The sequence below is a fragment of the Taudactylus pleione genome, unplaced genomic scaffold (genome assembly GCF_031769625.1).
Source record: "Taudactylus pleione unplaced genomic scaffold, aTauple2 ptg000374l, whole genome shotgun sequence".
Classification (NCBI taxonomy): Eukaryota; Metazoa; Chordata; class Amphibia; order Anura; family Myobatrachidae; genus Taudactylus; species Taudactylus pleione.
Genome location: NW_028284775.1, coordinates 2,090,384 through 2,110,719, shown reverse-complemented (window position 1 = coordinate 2,110,719; position 20,336 = coordinate 2,090,384).

The following is a 20,336-nucleotide window of genomic DNA, read 5'->3' as shown; positions in this document are numbered from 1 at the left end:
ATTGACTGCTGCAGCCGCAGCGCCCACTGCAAGAGCCGGCTCCCTTCCGGCTCCTGCAGTGGGTAATGGGAGAGACGTCATGACGTCTCTCCCATAATGCAGAGCGCGCCAGCCTGGGAGGACTGACGTGCGGACGGCGGTGGGAGCGTGGATTCAGGTAAGAATTTTTCTTTCTTTTATTTATTATTTAATTGCTGTGTGTACTTATCGGGAGGGAGGGGGGAGACCACTACTGGGGACTACTACTGGGGGGGATGCTACTGGGGGCACTGCATTGGGGGGGAGACCACTACTGGGGACTACTACTGGGGGGATACTACTGGGGGGGGACCGCTACTGGGGACTACTACTGGGGGGCGGGTACTACTGGGGGCACTGCATTGGGGGGGACCGCATTGGGGGGGACCACTACTGGGGACTAATACAGGGGGGGATACTACTGGGGGCACTGCATTGGGGGGGCTACTACTGGGGGGGATACTAGTGGGAGCACTGCATTGGGGGGGACCACTACTGGGGACTAATACTGGGGGGATACTACTGGGGGCACTGCATTGGCGGGGGGGAACACTACTGGGGACTACTACTGGGGGGATACTACTGGGGGCACTGCATTGGGGGAGACCACTACTGGGGACTACTACAGGGGACACTGCATCAAGGGGGACTCCTACTGGGGCACTATATAAGGGGCTTACTACTGGGGGCACTGCACAGGGGGGACTCCTACTGGTGCACTATATAAGGGGCTTACTACTGGGGGCACTGCAAAGGGGGGACCACTGCAGGGTGCACTAAAAAGGGAGAACCACTACAGGGGGCACTGAAAAGGGAGAACCACTAAGGGGGCACTGAAAAGGGAGAACCACTACAGGGGGCACTGAAAAGAGAGAACCACTACAGGGAGCACTGCATAGGGATAACTACTGGGGGCCTGCATAAGGGGGGATCACTCCTGGGAGCACTGTATAAAGGGCACTGCACATGGGGGTCACTGGGGGGCTGCATATGCGGGATCACTACTAGGGGCACTGTATAAGGGGCACTACTGGGGGCCTGCATAAGAGGGCCCACTAATGGGGGCATAGTATACTGGGGGTACTATATAAGGAGTACTACTGGGGGCCTCCATAAGGGGGACCACTACTAGGGGCACTGCATAGGGGGGACTGTATAAGGGCACTGCATTAAGGTGCAAATGGAAAGAAATGTTCCCAGTGACAAGAAAGGGGTGTGTCATGTTGACACGCCCCATTTTTCAGTGGCCACGCCCATTTTTCGATGCGCGCTCCGGAGGGGGGCTCCTTTTTCAAATTTGCCCTGGGCTCCAAATACCCTAGTTACGCCACTGGCCCCTAGTAATAGTCCCCCCTATGCAGTGCCCCCAATAGTGGTCCCCCCTAATGCAATGCCCCCAGTAGTGGTCGCCCCTATGCAGTTCTCCTAGTGCCCTTTATACAGTGCCCCCAGTAGTGCCCCATATACACTGAACCCAGAAGTGGTCTCCTATGCAATGCCCCATATACAGTGCCCCCAGTAGTGGCCCCCCTACATATATAAGACAAACACCCATCCGATTATAATGGATAGTCTTTTGTCCTTTTTCCAGTGATACTTTCATGGAGTAAAGAAAGAAAAAGAAGGATGATATGGATTCATTTAATATATGGTTGGTAATGTGGTATCTATGTGAAACATGTTTGACAATGGGGTTTATCCCTGCAATGTAAATAGTAAGCAGAGAGGTTTCTGTGCAATATATAGGAGGCATTGGAGGTTTTCTCTGTGCAGTATGACAGGCAGTGGAGTTTATGTTTGTGCTATTTATTAGGGGTGTGCACCGGCCACTTTTCGTGTTTTGTGTTTTGGTTTTGGATCTGGATCTTTCTTCGTGTTTTGGATCTGGATTGGTTTTGCCAAAACCACCCTTCCGTGTTTTGGGTTCTGGGTTTTGTGTTTTGGATCTGTATTTTTTTTTTAAAAAGCATAAAAACAGCTAAAATCACAGAATTTGTTGGTTTCTCTGCTCCTATGCTATTATTAACCTCAATAACCTTAATTTCCACTCATTTCCAGTCTATTCTGAACACCTCACACCTCACAATAGTGTTTTCATGTCCAAAAGGTTGCACCGAGGTAGCTGGATGACTATGCTAAGCGACACGAGTGGGCGGCACAAACACGTGACACTGCAGTGGCAGACAGGATGGCAGTTAGAAAAACTAGGCCCCAAACTGTACATAATGCAAAGAAAAAAAAGAAGTGCAAGATGGAATTGTCCTTGGGCCCTCCCACCCACCCTTATGTTGTATAAACAGGACATGCACACTTTAACAAATCAATCATTTCAGCGCCAGGGTCTGCCACACAACTGTGGCTGAAATGATTGGTTCGTTTGGGCCCCCACAAAACAAGCTGGCAATTAATGTGTCCCTGCACAAACTGGCTCTACGGAGGCAAGATGTCATCCTCATCCTCCTCATCCACCGATTCCTCACCCTCTTCAGTGTGTACATCCTCATCCTCACAAAGTATTAACTCGTCCCCACTTGAATCCACCACCACAGGTCCCTCTGTACCTTCTGGAGGCTGGTCTCCCTGGAAGAGCTGATAATTCATTTTGATGAACATCATCTTCTCCACATTCTGTGGAAGCAACCTCCTACGCCTTTCGCTGACAAGGTTCCCGGCTGCACTAAACACTCTTTCGGAGTACACACTGGAGGGGGGGCAACTCAGGTAAAATAGAGCCAGCTTGTACAGGGGCCTCCAAATTGCCTCTTTTTCCTGCCAGTACAGGTATGGACTGTCTGACATGCCTACTTGGATGCTGTCACCGATGTAATCCTCCACCATTCTGTCAATGGTGACAGTATCATATGCAGTGACAGTAGACATGTCAGAAATTGTTGCCAGGTCCTTCAGTCCGGACCAGATGTCCAAACTTGGTCCTGCCTGCCCTGCATCACCGCCAGCGGGTTGCTTAGGATACCTAAGTTTTTTCCTGGCAGCCCCAGTTGCGGGAGAAAATGAAGAAGGAGCCGTTGACGTGTCACGTTCCGCTTCAGCTGACAGTGTGTTCACCAGCAGGTCTTTGCACCTCTGCAGGCTTGTGTCGGCTGGAAAGAGAGACACCACATATGCTTTAAACCTAGGATCAAGCACGGTGGCCAAAATGTAGTGGTCTGATTTCAACAGATTGACCACCCTGGAATCCTGGCAAAGCGAATGAAGGGCTTCATCCACAAGTCCCACATGCCGAGCGGAATCGCTCCGTCTTAGCTCCTCCTTCACTTTCTCCAGCTGCTTCTGCAAAAGCCTGATGAGGGGAATGACCTGACTCAAGCTGGCTGTGTCTGAACTGACTTCACGTGTGGCAAGTTCGAAGGGCTGGAGAACCTTGCACAACACGGAAATCATTCTCCACTGCGCTTGAGTCAGGTGCATACCCCCTCCTTTGCCTATGTCATAGGTGGATGTATAGGCTTGTATGGCCTTTTGCTGCTCCTCCATCCTCTGAAGCATATAGAGGGTTGAGTTCCACCGCGTCACAACCTCTTGCTTCAGGTGATGGCGGGGCAGGTTCAAGAGTGTTTGCTGGCGCTCCAGTTTTCGGCACGCAGTCGCTGAATGGCGAAAGTGGCCAGAAATTTTTCGGGCCACCCAAAGCGTCTCCTGCACGCCCCTGTCGCTTTTCAGAAAATTCTGCACCACCAAGTTTATTGTGTGAGCAAAACATGGGACGTGCTGGAATTTGCCCAGATGTAATGCCCGCACAATATTGGTGGCGTTGTCAGATATCACAAATCCCCAGGAGAGTCTAAGTGGGGTAAGCCACTGGGCGATGATTTCCCTCAGTTTCTCTAAGAGGTTGTCGGCGGTGTGCCTCTTACTGAAACCGGTGATACACAGCGTAGCCTGCCTTGTAACGAGCTGGCGTTTCTGAGATGCTGCTACTGGTGACGCTGCTGCTGTTGCTGCGTAAGGTGATACATCTACCCAGTGGGCTGTCACAGTCATATAGTCCTTAGTCTGCCCTGTTCCACTTGTCCACATGTCCGTGGTTAAGTGGACATTGTGTACAACGGCATTTTTCAGGACACTGAGGACACTTTTTCTGACGTTTCTGTACAGTCTCGGTATCGCCTGCCTAGTGAAGTGGAATCTAGACGGGATTTGGAACCGGGGACACACTACCTCCATCAATTGTCTAAATCCCACTGCACTAATGGCGGATACCGGACGCACGTCTAACACCAACATAGCAGTCAAGGCCTCAGTTATACGTTTTGCTTCAGGATGACTGCTGTCGTACTTCATCCTCCTCGCTAAGGACTGTTGGAGGGTCAATTGTTTAGTAAAAGTAGTGGTGTTCCTACTTCCTCTCTGGGATGATGAACGACTCCCAGCAGCAGCAACAGCAGCAGCGGCAGCAGTAGGCGTAGCAATGCAGGATCCTCCAGAGGAATCCCGGATAGGAGAGTCAGTCATGCCAGTGACATGGCCTGCAGGACTACTTCCGATCCTGACTAAGGAGGAAATTGACGAGGAGGGAGTTGACGGTGTGGTTTGCAGGCGCTTGGATACAACAGGACAACGGGATTTAGGTGTCCCTGGACTGCTTACGGTCTTAGCCAAAGTTTCTGAACTTGACAGTAACTTTTTATGAACGCGCTGCAGGTGCCGTATAAGGGAGGATGTTCCTAGGTGGTTGACGTCCCTACCCCTACTTATTTCACCTTTACATATGGTACATATGGCAAGACAGTTGTTGTCCGGATTTGGATAGAAATATTGCCAGACCAAAGAGGTGGAATGTTTGGTCTTCTGCCCAGGCATGACCGTGATGGGCTTTTTCATCCCACGGACAACAACTGTCTACCCCGGAGCCTGATTTAAACAAACCACATCACCATCAGAATCCTCCTCGCCAACTTCCTCCTCAGCGCCAGCTACACCAGTATCCTCATCCTGTTGTACTTCAACAGTGACATCTTCAATTTGCATATCAGCAAGTGGACTGTGGGTGCTCCTTTCAGCACTTGCAGGGGGCGTGCAAATGGTGGAAAGAGCCACCTCTTCCCGTCCAGTGCTGGGAAGGTCAGGCATCGCAACCACCACCACACTTGGACTCTCCTTGGGGATTTGTGATATCTTCTTAGAAAGCACAGTTCTTCGCTGTGCTTTTGCCAGCTTAACTCTTTTGATTTTTTTAGTGGGAGGAGGGCTTCCATCGTCATGTGAAGCTGAACCACTAGTCATGAACATACTAGGGATCGACCTTAGCCGTTCCTTGCCACTCCGTGTCGTAAATGGCATATTGGCAAGTTTACGTTTCTCTTCAGCTGATTTAAATGTCTTTTTCAAGGTCATTTTCCTGAACTTTGCCATTTGGGATTGTATGTGCCCTCTACTATGACATTGGGCATCGGCCTTGGCAGACGACGTTGATGGCATGTTATCGTCTATGTCATGACTAGTGGCAGCAGCTTCAGCACTAGGAGGAAGTGGTTCTTGATCTTTCTCTATTTTATTTTTATCGGAGAAAGTTTGGTCCTCCATTTATGTTATATCGATTTGATATATACGTGCGGCTAAACACAGAAAATAATTTTTTTTTTGGTTTGGACTGGAGTGTACTTTGGGGGTTGCAGCACCCTTTAACGGTCAAGCCAGCCGGCCCTTATGACACAGGCGCACTCTTGGCACTACTTTGTTGATGCACGTGCGGCTACTGCGCACACAATTCACAAACACAGAAAATAATATTTTTTTTGGTTTGGACTGGAGTGTACTTTGGGGGTTACAGCACCCTTTAATTGTCAAGCCAGCCGGCCCTTTACTTATGACACAGGCGCACGCTTGGCACTACTTTGTTGATGCACGTGCGGCTACTGCGCACACAATTCACAAACACAGAAAATAATTTTTTTTTTGGTTTGGACTGGAGTGTACTTTGGGGGTTACAGCACCCTTTAACGGTCAAGCCAGCCGGCCCTTTACTTATGACACAGGCGCACGCTTGGCACTACTTTGTTGATGCACGTGCGGCTACTGCGCACACAATTCACAAGCACAGAAAATAATTTTTTTTTTGGTTTGGACTGGAGTGTACTTTCGGGGGTTACAGCACCCTTAACGGTCAAGCCAGCCGGCCCTTTACTTATGACACAGGTGCACGCTTGGCACTACTTTGTTGATGCACGTGCGGCTACTGCGCACACAATTCACAAACACAGAAAATAATTTTTTTTTTGGTTTGGACTGGAGTGTACTTTCGGGGGTTACAGCACCCTTAACGGTCAAGCCAGCCGGCCCTTTACTTATGACACAGGCGCACGCTTGGCACTACTTTGTTGATGCACGTGCGGCTACTGCGCACACAATTCACAAACACAGAAAATAATTTTTTTTTTGGTTTGGACTGGAGTGTACTTTCGGGGGTTACAGCACCCTTAACGGTCAAGCCAGCCGGCCCTTTACTTATGACACAGGCGCACGCTTGGCACTACTTTGTTGATGCACGTGCGGCTACTGCGCACACAATTCACAAACACAGAAAATAATTTTTTTTTGGTTTGGACTGGAGTGTACTTTCGGGGGTTACAGCACCCTTTAACGGTCAAGCCAGCCGGCCCTTTACTTATGACACAGGCGCACGCTTGGCACTACTTTGTTGATGCACGTGCGGCTACTGCGCACACAATTCACAAACACAGAAAATATATTATTTTTTTAGCACTTGGGGGGAGCACCCCTGATGGACAGAGCACCCCCTGGACAACACTACAGCACTCCTTTAGGACTGGGACACTGCACAGGACTTTGGAGTGGACACAGCCCCTATGGAGAACTGACTGCACAACACAGTCCAGCCAGCCCCTATGGACTTTGAAGTAGTGGACACAGCCCCTATTAACAACAGCAGCACAGCACAACACAGCCAGCCCCTATGGACTTTGAAGTAGTGGACAACAGCAGCACTACACTACACTACACTACACAGCCCTAACTCCCACCCTCCCTCTTCACTGTCCACAGCCGAGTGAGAAAATGGCGCCGACGCGGGTACCTTATATAGGATCCAAAACCCGCGAGACTCGGAAGGCGGGATGATGACGTTTTGCCTCGATTTCAGATCCGAGTCAGGCGGGAAAAGTCGAGCCTGACTCGGATCGGACTCGGATCGGGGGGGCTCGGGGGGGTTCGGATTTCAGAAATCCGAACCCGCTCACCCCTACTATTTATCATTAAAAGTGTTGATATTTCTTCATGTTATGTTACTAGATATGGGATGGGGTTTGTGCAGTGCCTGTCTGCCAGTGGGGAGTGGTGATGTCCTCTGCAATCATTGGAAGATGCAGTCTAATATACCTATCCCGGTGAACCTATAAATACCAATACCCAAATTTTAATCTGTGCCCCCTTAGTATTAGGAATAAATAACTTGCGCTCATTATTATTTAAAATGTAATAACAAGGGAAAGGGGAGCAAAGGAGAACCTAAGCACTGGTAAGACAAAATAAATCACAATATTATAGTACAAATTGAGTCGTAGATTACTCACTATTCCAGATAAATGTAATGGTGTATTTTTTTTATCACTCAAATCACAGATGTGGGGTGCACCCCTGAGAGTAAATATTAGACAGAGCAAAATTTGGAAAAAATTAACTCTCTTTTTTTGTGGGGCACTCATATGGGATGCAGTCAGGAAGCCGACGGTCGAAATGCCGACCTCCGGCTTCCCGACTGTCAAATCCTAGGACGTACTAACGACAGGCATCGAAATCCCGCCGCCTATCATTAGACCTACGGCGGGAGCCCAACGCCTGGCATGCCAAACAAAGGTAAGCCGGGTGGCAGACGAGGACTAACTTAGGGTTAGGCACCCCCTCGGGAGGCTTAGGATCAGGCTAGGGGAGGGGGGGTTAGGGTTAGGCACCCCCGGGGGGGAGGTTAGGGTTAGGCCCCCCCTCCGGAGACTTAGGTTTTGGCTGTGGGACTGGTTTGGGGTAGGTTTAGGCACTTAGGGGGGTTAGGGTTAGGCACTAGGGGAGGTAAGGGTTAGGCACCCCTAAGGGAGGGTAGGGGGGGACAGGGTTACTAGTACTTACCAAACACCCCTGTCGGGATCTTCACCCCTGCCGGGCTTCTCGCGTTGGGTCGCCATGCGGCCGGCGGTAATACATACCGATTCCACTCATATGTTATATAAAAACTTCACTTTTATTAATCCATTTAAAATTTCTAAATATTCAGACCAACATACAAGAGTGCTGGAAGAGGGAGTAAGGGTCAGCGCTCACTCACCTAATGTGCTCGGGGCAGCAGCAGGGACTTATAAGAGGAACCTCTGGCTCTTATTAAGTAGATATAGTAGAGAGGGGGGGATAGTACCCGCGCTTGCCCGCAGATGATTGGTAACGTGATAGGTTTGGAGTTCTGAAATATATTCAAACACTGAGGTTGTGTACAAGGTATGTTTAATGCAATTATAGCTGAAGCCTTGTATATTACAAATATTTAAAAATCAATAGTGTATGTAACGTACAAACAGATACTTTTAGACAAAACAACATATAGACATTAAACATACACGCAAATATGCAATAGGATCAGAGTAAATGAAAAAAGAGGGGGTGGGGTGGAGGAAAAAAGGAGGGAGGGGGGGGTTTTGAAAACAAAAGATGCTATGCCAAAGCGCTTGCGTGCTACTTGTGTATAATGTTTTGTATGGTGATGGATGGTCACCCACAGCTAATAGCTGTGGGTGACCATCCATCACCATACAAAACATTATATTATATAATTTACTCTGATCCTATTGCATATTTGCGTGTATGTTTAATGTCTATATGTTGTTTTGTCTAAAAGTATCTGTTTGTACGTTACATACACTATTGATTTTTAAATATTTGTAATGTACAAGGCTTCAGCTATAATTGCATTAAACATACCTTGTACACAACCTCAGTGTTTGAATATATTTCAGAACTCCAAACCTATCACGTTACCAATCATCTGCGGGCAAGCGCGGGTACTATCCCCCCTCTCTACAACATACAAGAGTAAATACAATAGAGCTCAATATTGGCTAAACAAGAAGCAACAAGAATATTGTCAGCAATGTGATTCAATATCAGAAGTTCAAATACTTCAATTATGTAGCAGCGAACACAATCACACAGAACATTACAGAAATCTGCGCCGATCATCATATGGTGTACAATTTGCAGAATCTTTTTAGACTAAGGGGTATATTTATCAAAGTTTGATTTTACTTTTGATTTGATGTTCAATTTAGCTCACCTCAAATCAAATCGAATGTACAAATCCCTCATCAAATCCCACATTTACTAAAATTCAATTTTAAAACCCTTTTCTAAATCGACTTCGATTTGGTTTGATTTTGAACCATGATTTGATGTTAGATTTTGCATGTTCATGTACAAATCGAACACCAAATCCCACTTCAAAACGAACTTCAAATCCCAAAATGAATAGACCTGCTTCATGCTTTAATTTTTAGCATGAGCAGGTCTGATTGACACAGATGCATACATACATATGTAAGATGCATGCATGTATCTTACTGTACAAAGCTTGTTAAGTGTTAAGTTTTATAAAAAAAATTATGTGGGGTCCCCTCCTAAAAGCACAACCAGCCCCAAAATTTTCATAGCCAGTCCTGGTTGTGTAAGTACAGGGGAAAAATTGCGTAGGGTTCCCCTGTACTTAGCGCAACCAGCATCAGGCTCTGAGCCAGCCCTGGTTCTGGAATTACAGGGGGGAAAAGCGTAGGGTTCCCCTGTAATTTCCAAAACCAGCATCGGACCCTTTCTAGTGGGGGGGGAGGGGGGTAATGTCACAGCTAGGGAAACACTATCACCGGGTTCCCCAGCCAAAACATTACTCCTGACCGCTAGTCAGCCCAGGCCGAGGATCCCTGAGGAGTTGGGGTCCCCCTCTCCAGGGCACACCAGGCCTAGGCTGATAGCCGTGGCTATCCCCAGCACCCCTGGAGCGGTGGGTGCCAGGTTGATAGTGTGAGTGTAGTGTAAAAAGAAAAGTGTAATCATTGTCTTTACGAGTGGAACTGCAGGTTCCAGCAAGCCTCCCCCGAATTCTGGTACTTGGAGATCCACAAGTACCGGTATGCGGGGAATTAAGGGTCTGCTGGTATCTGGTAAGGCATCTGAACTGCTCGCAGTGCTTGTGGTAGGATTTTCTTCCCGCTATCACTGCGAGCAGTTCAAGCTAAAAGACAACCAAGTGACGTGGTCGATGACGCTCCTTTACTAATTATGCATTCCCATTAAACGCCCTTTTGACAGTTAGGCACGCCTGCGTTCGGATCTCCACTCCCCCGTTTTCAAGCACCTTCCCCTGTTACCACCCACAAACGGTACATTCTGTCAATCAAATTAGCAGCCCCTCGCTGTTTTACGAGCACACGATTTCCGACCGCAATGACTGGTTTGCGCATGCGCATTACGACCCATACGCATGCGCAGTTGTGCGAACATCGCTCAGAGCGAACGAGCGGCCGCTTACGAGCGGCTCTGAATCAGGCCCTATATTCTTTTGTCACTACCAGTGCTGCACCGCTCACTCCCCACCAAGGCTTAACAGCATATGGGGAGGCAGCAGCTTGCAGTACAGTGATCAGGTGTACAATTTTTTTTCTTGATCAGCATTTACTAGTTTCTATTATCTTAAGGCCCCCCATACAACAGCAGTCGATTGTGGCAATTTTGCAATTGCAATCAATTGTGTAGAAAAATCTGCAATGTGTGGACTTCACAGGTCGCAGATTGCACCCAAAAAGTGATTGGAAATGTTAAATCAGATTGTCCAACATGTTGGATTTCACAGATGGATTGGTGCTGTAGATTGCAAGTGTATGGACATGATCAGCAGATTTTTCAGACCGTTTCTAGTAAAATGATGGATCTTTCAAGATTGGCAGATCTATGTTTGCTGATAATGACCTGCAAATCACTTAAAAAAGATCTGTAATGCATGGGCACAGATTGCTAGATTGGGAAATCCTAAAGCTGAGTACACACTGACAGATACATTGTTCGATCAATTGATCGGCTAATGTATCTGCTGCCCATCGGGCAGTGTGTACCCGCGATATGTCGGTGAACACCGGCGTTCACCGACATATCGCATTGGCTGTGCTGCACAGGCGATGGACATATATGTCTGCAGACATATCTGTACATCGGCAGGTGTGACACAGCGGCACGCCCCCCCACCCGCCGGGACACTCCCCCTAGACGCCGGGCAGACACAGATCATGGTTGTTCAGTGTGTATGAACAACCATCATCTGCAGATAGATCTGTATAGTGTGTACCCACCATAAGATCGGGCAATATATCTTCAAATTGTTCAATTGTGGTTTCTAGATTGCTGATGTATGGGGGCCTTAACTCTATCTCTCTTTACAATCGGGGTACTTTCATTGCACCACTTGTATTGGAGGTCCTTGCACTGGTTCAACAAGGGCCCTCATTCAGAGCCGTACGCTCTGAGCAGAGCGCACGCTCTGAATGAGGGCCGGCCTCCATGAAAATGGAGCGTCCTCCTGGACGCTCGTATAGCTGTGGGTCACCACCCACAGGCTATACGAGCGTGCAGTTTGATGGCCGCGATGGTCTTGACCATCGCGACCATCGAAACTGCGAGCCGGAGCCTGCGGTTGAGGTTTTCAACCGCAAACTCCGGAGTGATTTTGGCTCTATCAGAGCCAAAATCACTCCCACTGACATCACTAGTGATGTCAGTGGGCCGGCTTCTGACGGGAGGCGTTCCCGTGGGAACGCCCCCGTCAGGGAGGCACGCCCCCGGCACGCCTACCAAAGGGGGCGTGCTGTCAATCAACATCGACAGCACGCCCCCTTTGATCATACACAACGAGCGAAAGACTTTCCTTCGCTCGTCGCGTCTGGCGCATGCGCACGACGGAGCTCCCTCCGTCGTGCGCATGCTCAGTCCAGAACATCGACCCATTTGCGAGCGGACAGCCGCTCGCGAGTGGGTCTGAATCAGGCCCAAGGTCCACAAAACGGTGAGTCCAAAAGCAGATACTTACACTTAGTCACGTCGCAGAGCAGACTATGTGGTAGGCTCACTCCCTGTATAAATGCTTTGCACATGGAGCAGCAGCTGTACCATAGCACGCCATAGACGGATCTGTTATTTGTTTATTTATCACCTTTCACTAATCTCTATATATGTTAAACACTTATTATTAAGTTACCATAATACCTATGGTGTTTGTAGTTTCTCTGCCTATAGGAGATAACCTAACTGACAATCACTTACCTGATAGATTGTGATACCTGTATAACCCTTATGTCAGGATAAGGAACCTGCATTTGCAATTTATTGTTGATTGAATAATTGAATCTAATCCCGATATAACCTATGATATAGTTATTTAAGATCTAGTCTAAAGAGGATTCTGCAAATTGTACACCATATGATGATCGGCGCAGATTTCTGTAATATTCTGTGTGACTGTGGGCCTGATTCAGAGCCGCTCGTAAGCGGCCGCTCGCTCACTCCGAGCGATGTTCGCACATCTGCGCATGCATATGGGTCGTAATGCACATGCGCCAACCAGTCATTGCGGTCAGAAATCATGCGCTTGCAAAACAGCGAGGGCCTGCTAATTTGAGTGACAGAATGAGGCGTTTGTGGGTGGTAACAGGAGGGGAAGGTGCTTGAAAACGGGGAGTGGAGAGCCGAACGCAGGCGTGCCAAACTGTCAAAACGGGCGTTTAATGGGTGTGCATAATTAACAAAGCAGCGTCATCGACCACGTCACTTGGTTGTCTTTTAGCCTGAACTGCTCGCAGTGATTGCGGGAAGTAAAACCTACCACAAGCACTGCGAGCAGTTCAGACGCCTTTCGATGTACTCGATTAATCTAATAAATAGCGGAGATGACGTATGATGCGAACGGCCAGGGGGCTTCTTTACAAAATAGCGAGCGCATGTTTCGTTCGCTCGCTCAGACATAGAGGCGTCAACAGACCGCAAAGCGCTCAATTTAAATAGCCGGACCCTTTTTCTGAACGACCGTTCGCAAATAGCGTCTGGCTCTGAATCAGGCCCAGTGTTCACTGCTACATAATTGAAGTATTTGAACTTCTGATATTGAATCACATTGCTGACAATATTCTCGTTGCTTCTTGTATAGCCAATATCAATTGAGCGCTATTGTTTTTACTCTTGAATGTTGGTCTGAATATTTAAAATTTTTAAATGGATTAATAAAAATAAGTTTTTATATAACATACGAGTGCCCCCCAAAAAAGAGAGTTCCTTTTCTCCAAATTTTGATCATTATTTTTTCTAATGTTACATTATACATAATAGTTTATGTGGCACATTGTCCTTAATAAATATATGAACTTATTTTCCTGATCCAGTGTAATCCACATGGAGGGAAATAATAAACCCCACAAAGATGAAAAAATATGGGCACTATAATAAGTAATAATGGGCAGAAATTATTTATTATAGTAAGGGGGCACAGATTGATATTTATTACAGTAAGAGCATGCAGATCTATTCTGTTCTAAGGAGTTATATCTCTCTCTCACTATGCTCCTACAGTGTTATAGAGTAGTACCGTATATACTCGAGTATAAACCGAGGTTTTCAGCACATTTTTTGTGCTGAAAAAGTACCCCCTCGGCTTATACTCGAGTGAAGTGTGTAGCGCTGACCGGACGGAGGGCCTGATTCAGACCCGCTCGCGAGCGCGATGGTGCCCTAGTGCGTATGCGCACGACGGAGGCCGCTCGTCGTGCGCATGCGCGAGACCCGGCTAGCGACGGGGAAGCCGTCGCTCTGGGTCTCGCACCAAAGGGGGCATGCTGGCGATGTTGATTAACAGCACGCCCCCTTTGGTGAGCGTGGCTTCCAGACGGAGGAGTTCCCATGGGAACGCCTACCGTCTGGGTCCGGCCCCACTGACATCACTAGTGATGTTAGTGGGAGTGATTTTGGCTCTGATAGAGCCAAAATCACTCCAGGGCTTGCGGTCACCGAGACCCTACCGAGGGTCTCGTCACAAGCCCGATGGTCGCGATGTTCTTGACCATCGCGACCATCTTTTTGGCCGCTCGCATATGCTGTGGGTGGTCACCCACAGCTATGCGAGCGGCCAGGAGGCCGCTCCAAGTTTATGTAGGAGGGCCCTGATTCAGAGCGACTCTGAATCAGGCCCGAAGTTCGGTCAGCGCTACACAGCACAAACACACAGCCGCCGGAGCCGGCAGCTGTGTGTTTGTTGTAATCAGCAGCCGCTGAGAGTCTGTCAGACTCTCAGCGGCTGCTGCTGCTCCCACTGCGGGAGCCATCTTCCGGCTCCCGCAGTGGGTAATGGGAGAGACATCATGAGTAATGACGTCTCTCCCATTCAAAGCGGCCGGAGGAGCTGTTAGCGGCGGGACCAGGAGCGGGGGTTTCATGTAAGTGATTTTTTTTAAATTCTTATTACGTCTCTCTCTACTGGGGGGGCACTACCAGTGGGCGATTACTACAGGGGGCACTACCAGGGGGCGATTACTACAGGGGTCACTACCAGGGGGCGATTACTACAGGGGCACTACCAGGGGGGTATTACTACAGGGGGCACTAAAAGGGGGGGATTACCACTGGGGGCACTACCAGGGGGGATTACTACTGTGGGCACTAAAAGGGGGGGATTACCACTGGGGGCACTACCAGGGGGGATTACTACTGGGGGCGCTGAAAGGGGGGATTACCACTGGGGGCACTACCAGGGGGGATTACTACTGGGGGCACAACCAGGGGTAATTACTACTGGGGGCACTACCAGCTGCTGCATTTCTCACTCTAGGCTTATACTCGAGTCAATACGTTTTCTCAGTTTTTTGCGGTAAAAGTAGGTACCTCGGCTTATATTCGGGTCGACTTATACTCGAGTATATACGGTAATTACATTTTTTTTAAATTCATTTAAGAGGATTGACAGGCAGAGGCATTTAAGGGGCGGGGCAGGGTCGGCCAGCGTTCCTGGAAACGGATCTGCGTTGATCAATGCAGTGTTCTGGGCTCGCAGACCGTCCAGCCTGCGTAAGCTGAGGCTTACTCAGCTGGCCGGAGGCCCAGCGCCACCGATGGTCACGATGGTGATTCCAGCCTGCGACCTCCGTCGCAGTGCTGGGATCGCAAATGCAGCAGGGGGTGTCAGACACATCCTGCTGCATTTGCATAATAGCAAGGATCGCAATTGCAAAGCTGCTTGAGTGCAGCTTTGTAATTGCGATCCTTGCTGAATCAGGCCCATATATCGCCAGCGCTTTGGGTTTTCGTCCTTCAAACCACAGGGTCGTAAAGTCTGAGGCTTGAGTTGAAGACTTGTGGCAATGTGGCATCTTGCAGAGTTCCCAAAAAGCGCTGCGTAGTACTTTTTCCCCAAGTGTTCAGTTTTATGCTGCAATAAGTACATTTCTTTTTCCCAAATTATGCATTCCATATCCAGGTGTATACTTTTTACTGTACTGTGCATGGCACACTACAATTATACTCTTTGTGGTAATGGCACACTACTACCTTATAGTGCTGGCAGCTGGATTTGTGCTCCACACTAATTTATTGTGCTTAATTTTACGTTTATGGTTTTGTGTAAAAATGGATATGCTTTGATAAGCCTTTGTAGTAAGTGTAACATTAAGAAAAATAGACCATCTATATGTGACACTTTATATTTTTATTGTCTATAAATTGTATGAAACCTTGAAATGCTTGTGCTGTACTTAAAAAAAAAAAAAAAAAAAAGACCTTTTTCTTTTTTTTATTCAGCATAGAACCACAGAAGCCACAGGGGCATTGGATATGAGTCACGAGTATGCATAAATAAAAGTGCCTTTGTGATATCTAGTATCAGACGTGTATTTCATGCACGGACTTTTCTAAACAGAAATTCCAGCACACATTGCAGGTTTTCCCACTGACATATTAGTTGAGTCGCACTGTCATGGGGACGGTCCCAAATCCCGAGTGGGGAATTCAAAGCTGAAGATTAGTGGGGGCTGTGGTTGTGTTATGAATATGCACCAGCATTTGCTTAAGTACTGCGTAAAAGCTTGGTAAAATGTGGCATTTCCTCCCTAATGGTATGTGCCATGTGAGCATGGTATTGAAGCATTAGTTGAGAAAGGAAATGTGATCACAGAGCTGCTTGGTAGCTTAGACATTGTTGTTTTCAATCTATAATAAAGTTTTGTTTTTTCTTTTTATACAGAAGACAAACAGCAGATAGACAACACTGTGTGGCTTGTTGTAGAAGACTTCAAGAGCATAGAACAAGGTATGGAAACGTTTGTTTTGGGGAGTTTTTGTTTACGTGGAGATGTGCACTTTGTGGCAATGCATTTTATGTACTAAATTCAGCTATAGTAAGCAATGGGATATAGTTTATAGTGCCTGTAACTTGTTTTTGAATCACAGACCCATTGTAATCTGTCAGGTAGTGGTTAGGAGTTGTAATCCAAGAGCAGTTTGTCATTTTCATTTTGCATTTAGATAGTCTGTAGAAGTAATCAAGGAGTAAACAGCAACATTTCCTGTAGTATTCAGATGCAAATATATCCCTTTTACAAAGAGACAGGGTAAAAATATTTAGTTTAGCATTCTAGTAGAAAAAATGTCAGCCTCACTCACAACTACAAGCACGTGATTTTTTTTTATTAGACATTAATTGCAGGCTTAGGTAGCCGGGGATTCTCCAGCAGTTAAAGAGTGCTCTTCCAGGCAAAGCTACCTGCGGCTCTGGATCCACTGAAATTACTCTTTGGGCTCTGATTTGTGATTTTTTTTCTCCTGAACTGACCCCTTTTTTACCCCTGGAAATCTGTAACTTTCTATAATAATTTTCTAGAATTTAACCTGTTAAATTACCTAATTATTAGAGTTGGGTTTTACAATCTGTAACTGTTTTACTGTATTAATAACCAAAAGAATCAGATAAGTGGCTTATATGGAGTTAGTAAATTACAAGCCAGGTGTCTGTCTGAGTTATTAGTTTCCAGTATAATACAACTCTTGGAACAACGGTGGTACAGTCACAGGTTATCCACCTATGGTCAATTACACGTTACTATGTATTTGGAGAAAAGACTATTTAATAGATACAGTTTACACAACCCAGCAAATATACGTGGCTTTGCAGTGTTTTGTTTGTAACCTGTATATTGCAGCAATGCCAAATTCCAGTTATTTAAGGTTTGAGCTGCACAGCTGTAATTTAAGTGATTAATGTTCACAGCCCTTCAGGGCAGGCTCAGGGTTTGCATATATGTGAAGACAATGAATGCACATTTTTAGGGTTTAAGATTGTAAAATGTATATGACCCTTGTGATCCTTATCATTTAATTATAATATATTGTTTTTAAAATGAAAGATCAGAGTCACACTTTCTGGTAAATAATAACAATATTTAATTTAAATATTCAATTGTTGTGGGGGAGTGGGGGTTCCTGACTTTTCATTGCTTACATTGGGTTGTTCAGTGCGAGCTTGGTAGTGGTACGAAGTGTGTGTGGTCTCTGGGTCTGACTAATGCATTTATGTACTGTGACTGAAAATACCTTCTAGCCTGCCAGGGCTGACTGGGGCTTGAGGAATGCGGTTCACATTCTACTCCTAGAACCCCCTCCCTCTCCTCTTTTTAACCATCCAAAGTTTATGCTACAGTCAGAAATGACTGCACCAAACTTGGAGAATGCATCCTTGTGCATAACTGATCTAGATCATATTGTATATCATCTGAGCTCATTTTAAAGACTACTCTCTTCTCCCCACTTTCCCCCTCCCCATCATACTGACAGTTGAATGAGAAACAGAGAGAATGAAAGGGAGGGGGAGTGAGAAAAATAAGAGGAAGAAGGAAGGGGTGGGAACAGAGGGGCCCGTTTCCCCTTTTTTATTTATTTTTTTTAAAGCATTGACAGCTGGTTGTGTCGTAGTTCACATGACAAAGCGCTGCGGAGACTGAGAGCAGTTAAACTGAGGCCAGCTAGGAAGGATGGTCAGCTGATTTTCAGCCATTACTTAGGTTGTCAGCTGATGTTGAGTAATCCTTCAGCCAAATGTGAAGATACTTAGAAGACCACAGGTAGGAGGAAAGCCATCTTCTCATATGATTTTTTTCTTGTAATATTTTAATTTGTCACATTTTATTTACATTTTAGTTTCCCTACTTATAATATAATATTTATTTTATTTATTTTAATTTTATTTTTACATTTCCAAGTTCTTTCAGTTCTCAGGATGAAGTTAAATACTTTGTCTATTTCAGGCTGTAATTATAAGAGGTTGTTTCCAGACATAACAGACATGATCTGTGTGTGTGTATCTTTCAGTGCAAGTTACATTTAAAAAACACAACAAAAAAAACACATTTCTGGAAATCCCCTGAGCAAAACACAACAGGAATATTTTGGAACGACTTAAAAAAAAAGTAAAATTCCTCAACATTGAGTCGCATTCATTAACAGATTGCTGGAATGGGGAAGTTTAGACAGTTTTCAACATGTCATAGAGGAGAACCCCATTCATCTTTATCTTATTTGCATCTACATACTTTTAAAAGAAAATAGCACAATAAACTACACTATGGTATAACTTGTGTGGATGGGTTATTATGTATTATGATTCTGTTAACTTGTAACAATAGTGTTTAAAATCTACAGAACTTTAGTAACAAAGTTGTTACAGAATTGTACTGGTGTCTTTTCTGAGTAACTTCCCCCTACTGGATTAGTGTGTTATTACAGGCTATGTTTTGATTTGTACTATATGTGTAAGGCAGCTACATTGGTGTCAGCTATTAGTATATCAATAGGGAATATGTTAAAATCTTGACTAGACCTTTGTGTCATAGTATATTCAAGTGTGCACCTGCCACCAGTATCTTGTTTCTATTTCTTTTTAGCCATTAATATTATCAAGCAGATTATATTAATTATGAATACTGTGAATATCGTCATGTGTTTTAATAATATCGCTTGTCATGTATCCAAGGGTGTTTTGAATGATATATAACCAGGTTGCATACAGCATTTCATGTATTCTGCATTCTGAATAATAGGTTATAGACCAATATAAATCCAGGTCACTATGACATGATAAGTGAACTGACGTCATTTACCAAATTATAATTTAAAGAAAACGATTTCCTTACCTGCCTTTATATCGCTTTAATTCATACAGTGCTTTGAATATTCCCTGTATTTTTATGTGTGCTTCTGCAACTTACAGACTGTGTTTTCATGTCACAGGTGACATGAATATGGTTTAACATTTATTTACTTGCATGGTGAACATCATCAATTGCATACTTTGTGCATGGATATCGCTTGGCTATGCATGACTACATTAGAACGTGGAATAGACATTGGGTCAATTTACCCAGAGGTGTGCCTTTTAATTGGGCATCATAATGAAAAGGTTAATAAAAAAATGACCATGGGGATGATGTATCAAGCATTTAAAAGAGTGGAAAAGTGTACCGGTTTTAGAAGTTGCCCATAGCAACCAATCAGCTTGCACCTATCATTTTGGAGAAAGTACTTTATAAATGCTACCTCAAAGCTGCTTGGTTGCTATAGACAACTTCTCCACTGGTCCACTTCTATATACATCACCCCTTATCATTTATGCAAAACCTTAAATGAGTGTTTAGTGATATTTAGCTTATTGTTAGATCCAGTGATTTTCTAAATAGTGACATTTGTATTACAATTGCACACAACTTATATAGAAATGTTCATGGCACTTCTGGCACCATTTTAGTTGCAGCCAGACACACTGATTTGTAGAGAAATTATCCTACAATGGGTTTTAAATTCCTAGTCCTAATTCCTGCATCCTTTTCATGTATATTGGATAATAAAACATTTTTTTCTGAGATGAGTTTAGTAACTATTGGAAGGGAAATGTACTGTATTGTAGCGATTATCCGAAGTGCTGGCTAGTGTTAACTTCTCTTTAACATGGAGCCATAATGAAAAATACATTGAAGATAGGTAAGCTATAATGTATTTGTAAAGCTACAAAGCCTGATCATGTGGCTGACGTGTTGTTCACCAGCAACTGGCATGCCAGAGGTTGTCTAAGCATGTTGTACACTTATTGTAATACTTCTACTATAGTGTTTTCACTAGTGCTCTCATGTTAAAGGGAAAGTTTCATCCCCTATGAAACAGCAGTACATGAATAAAGCTAATCATACTGCAAAAATAGCAATTGTCACCTTTCACAGTGAGCTTAGTAGCTTTGG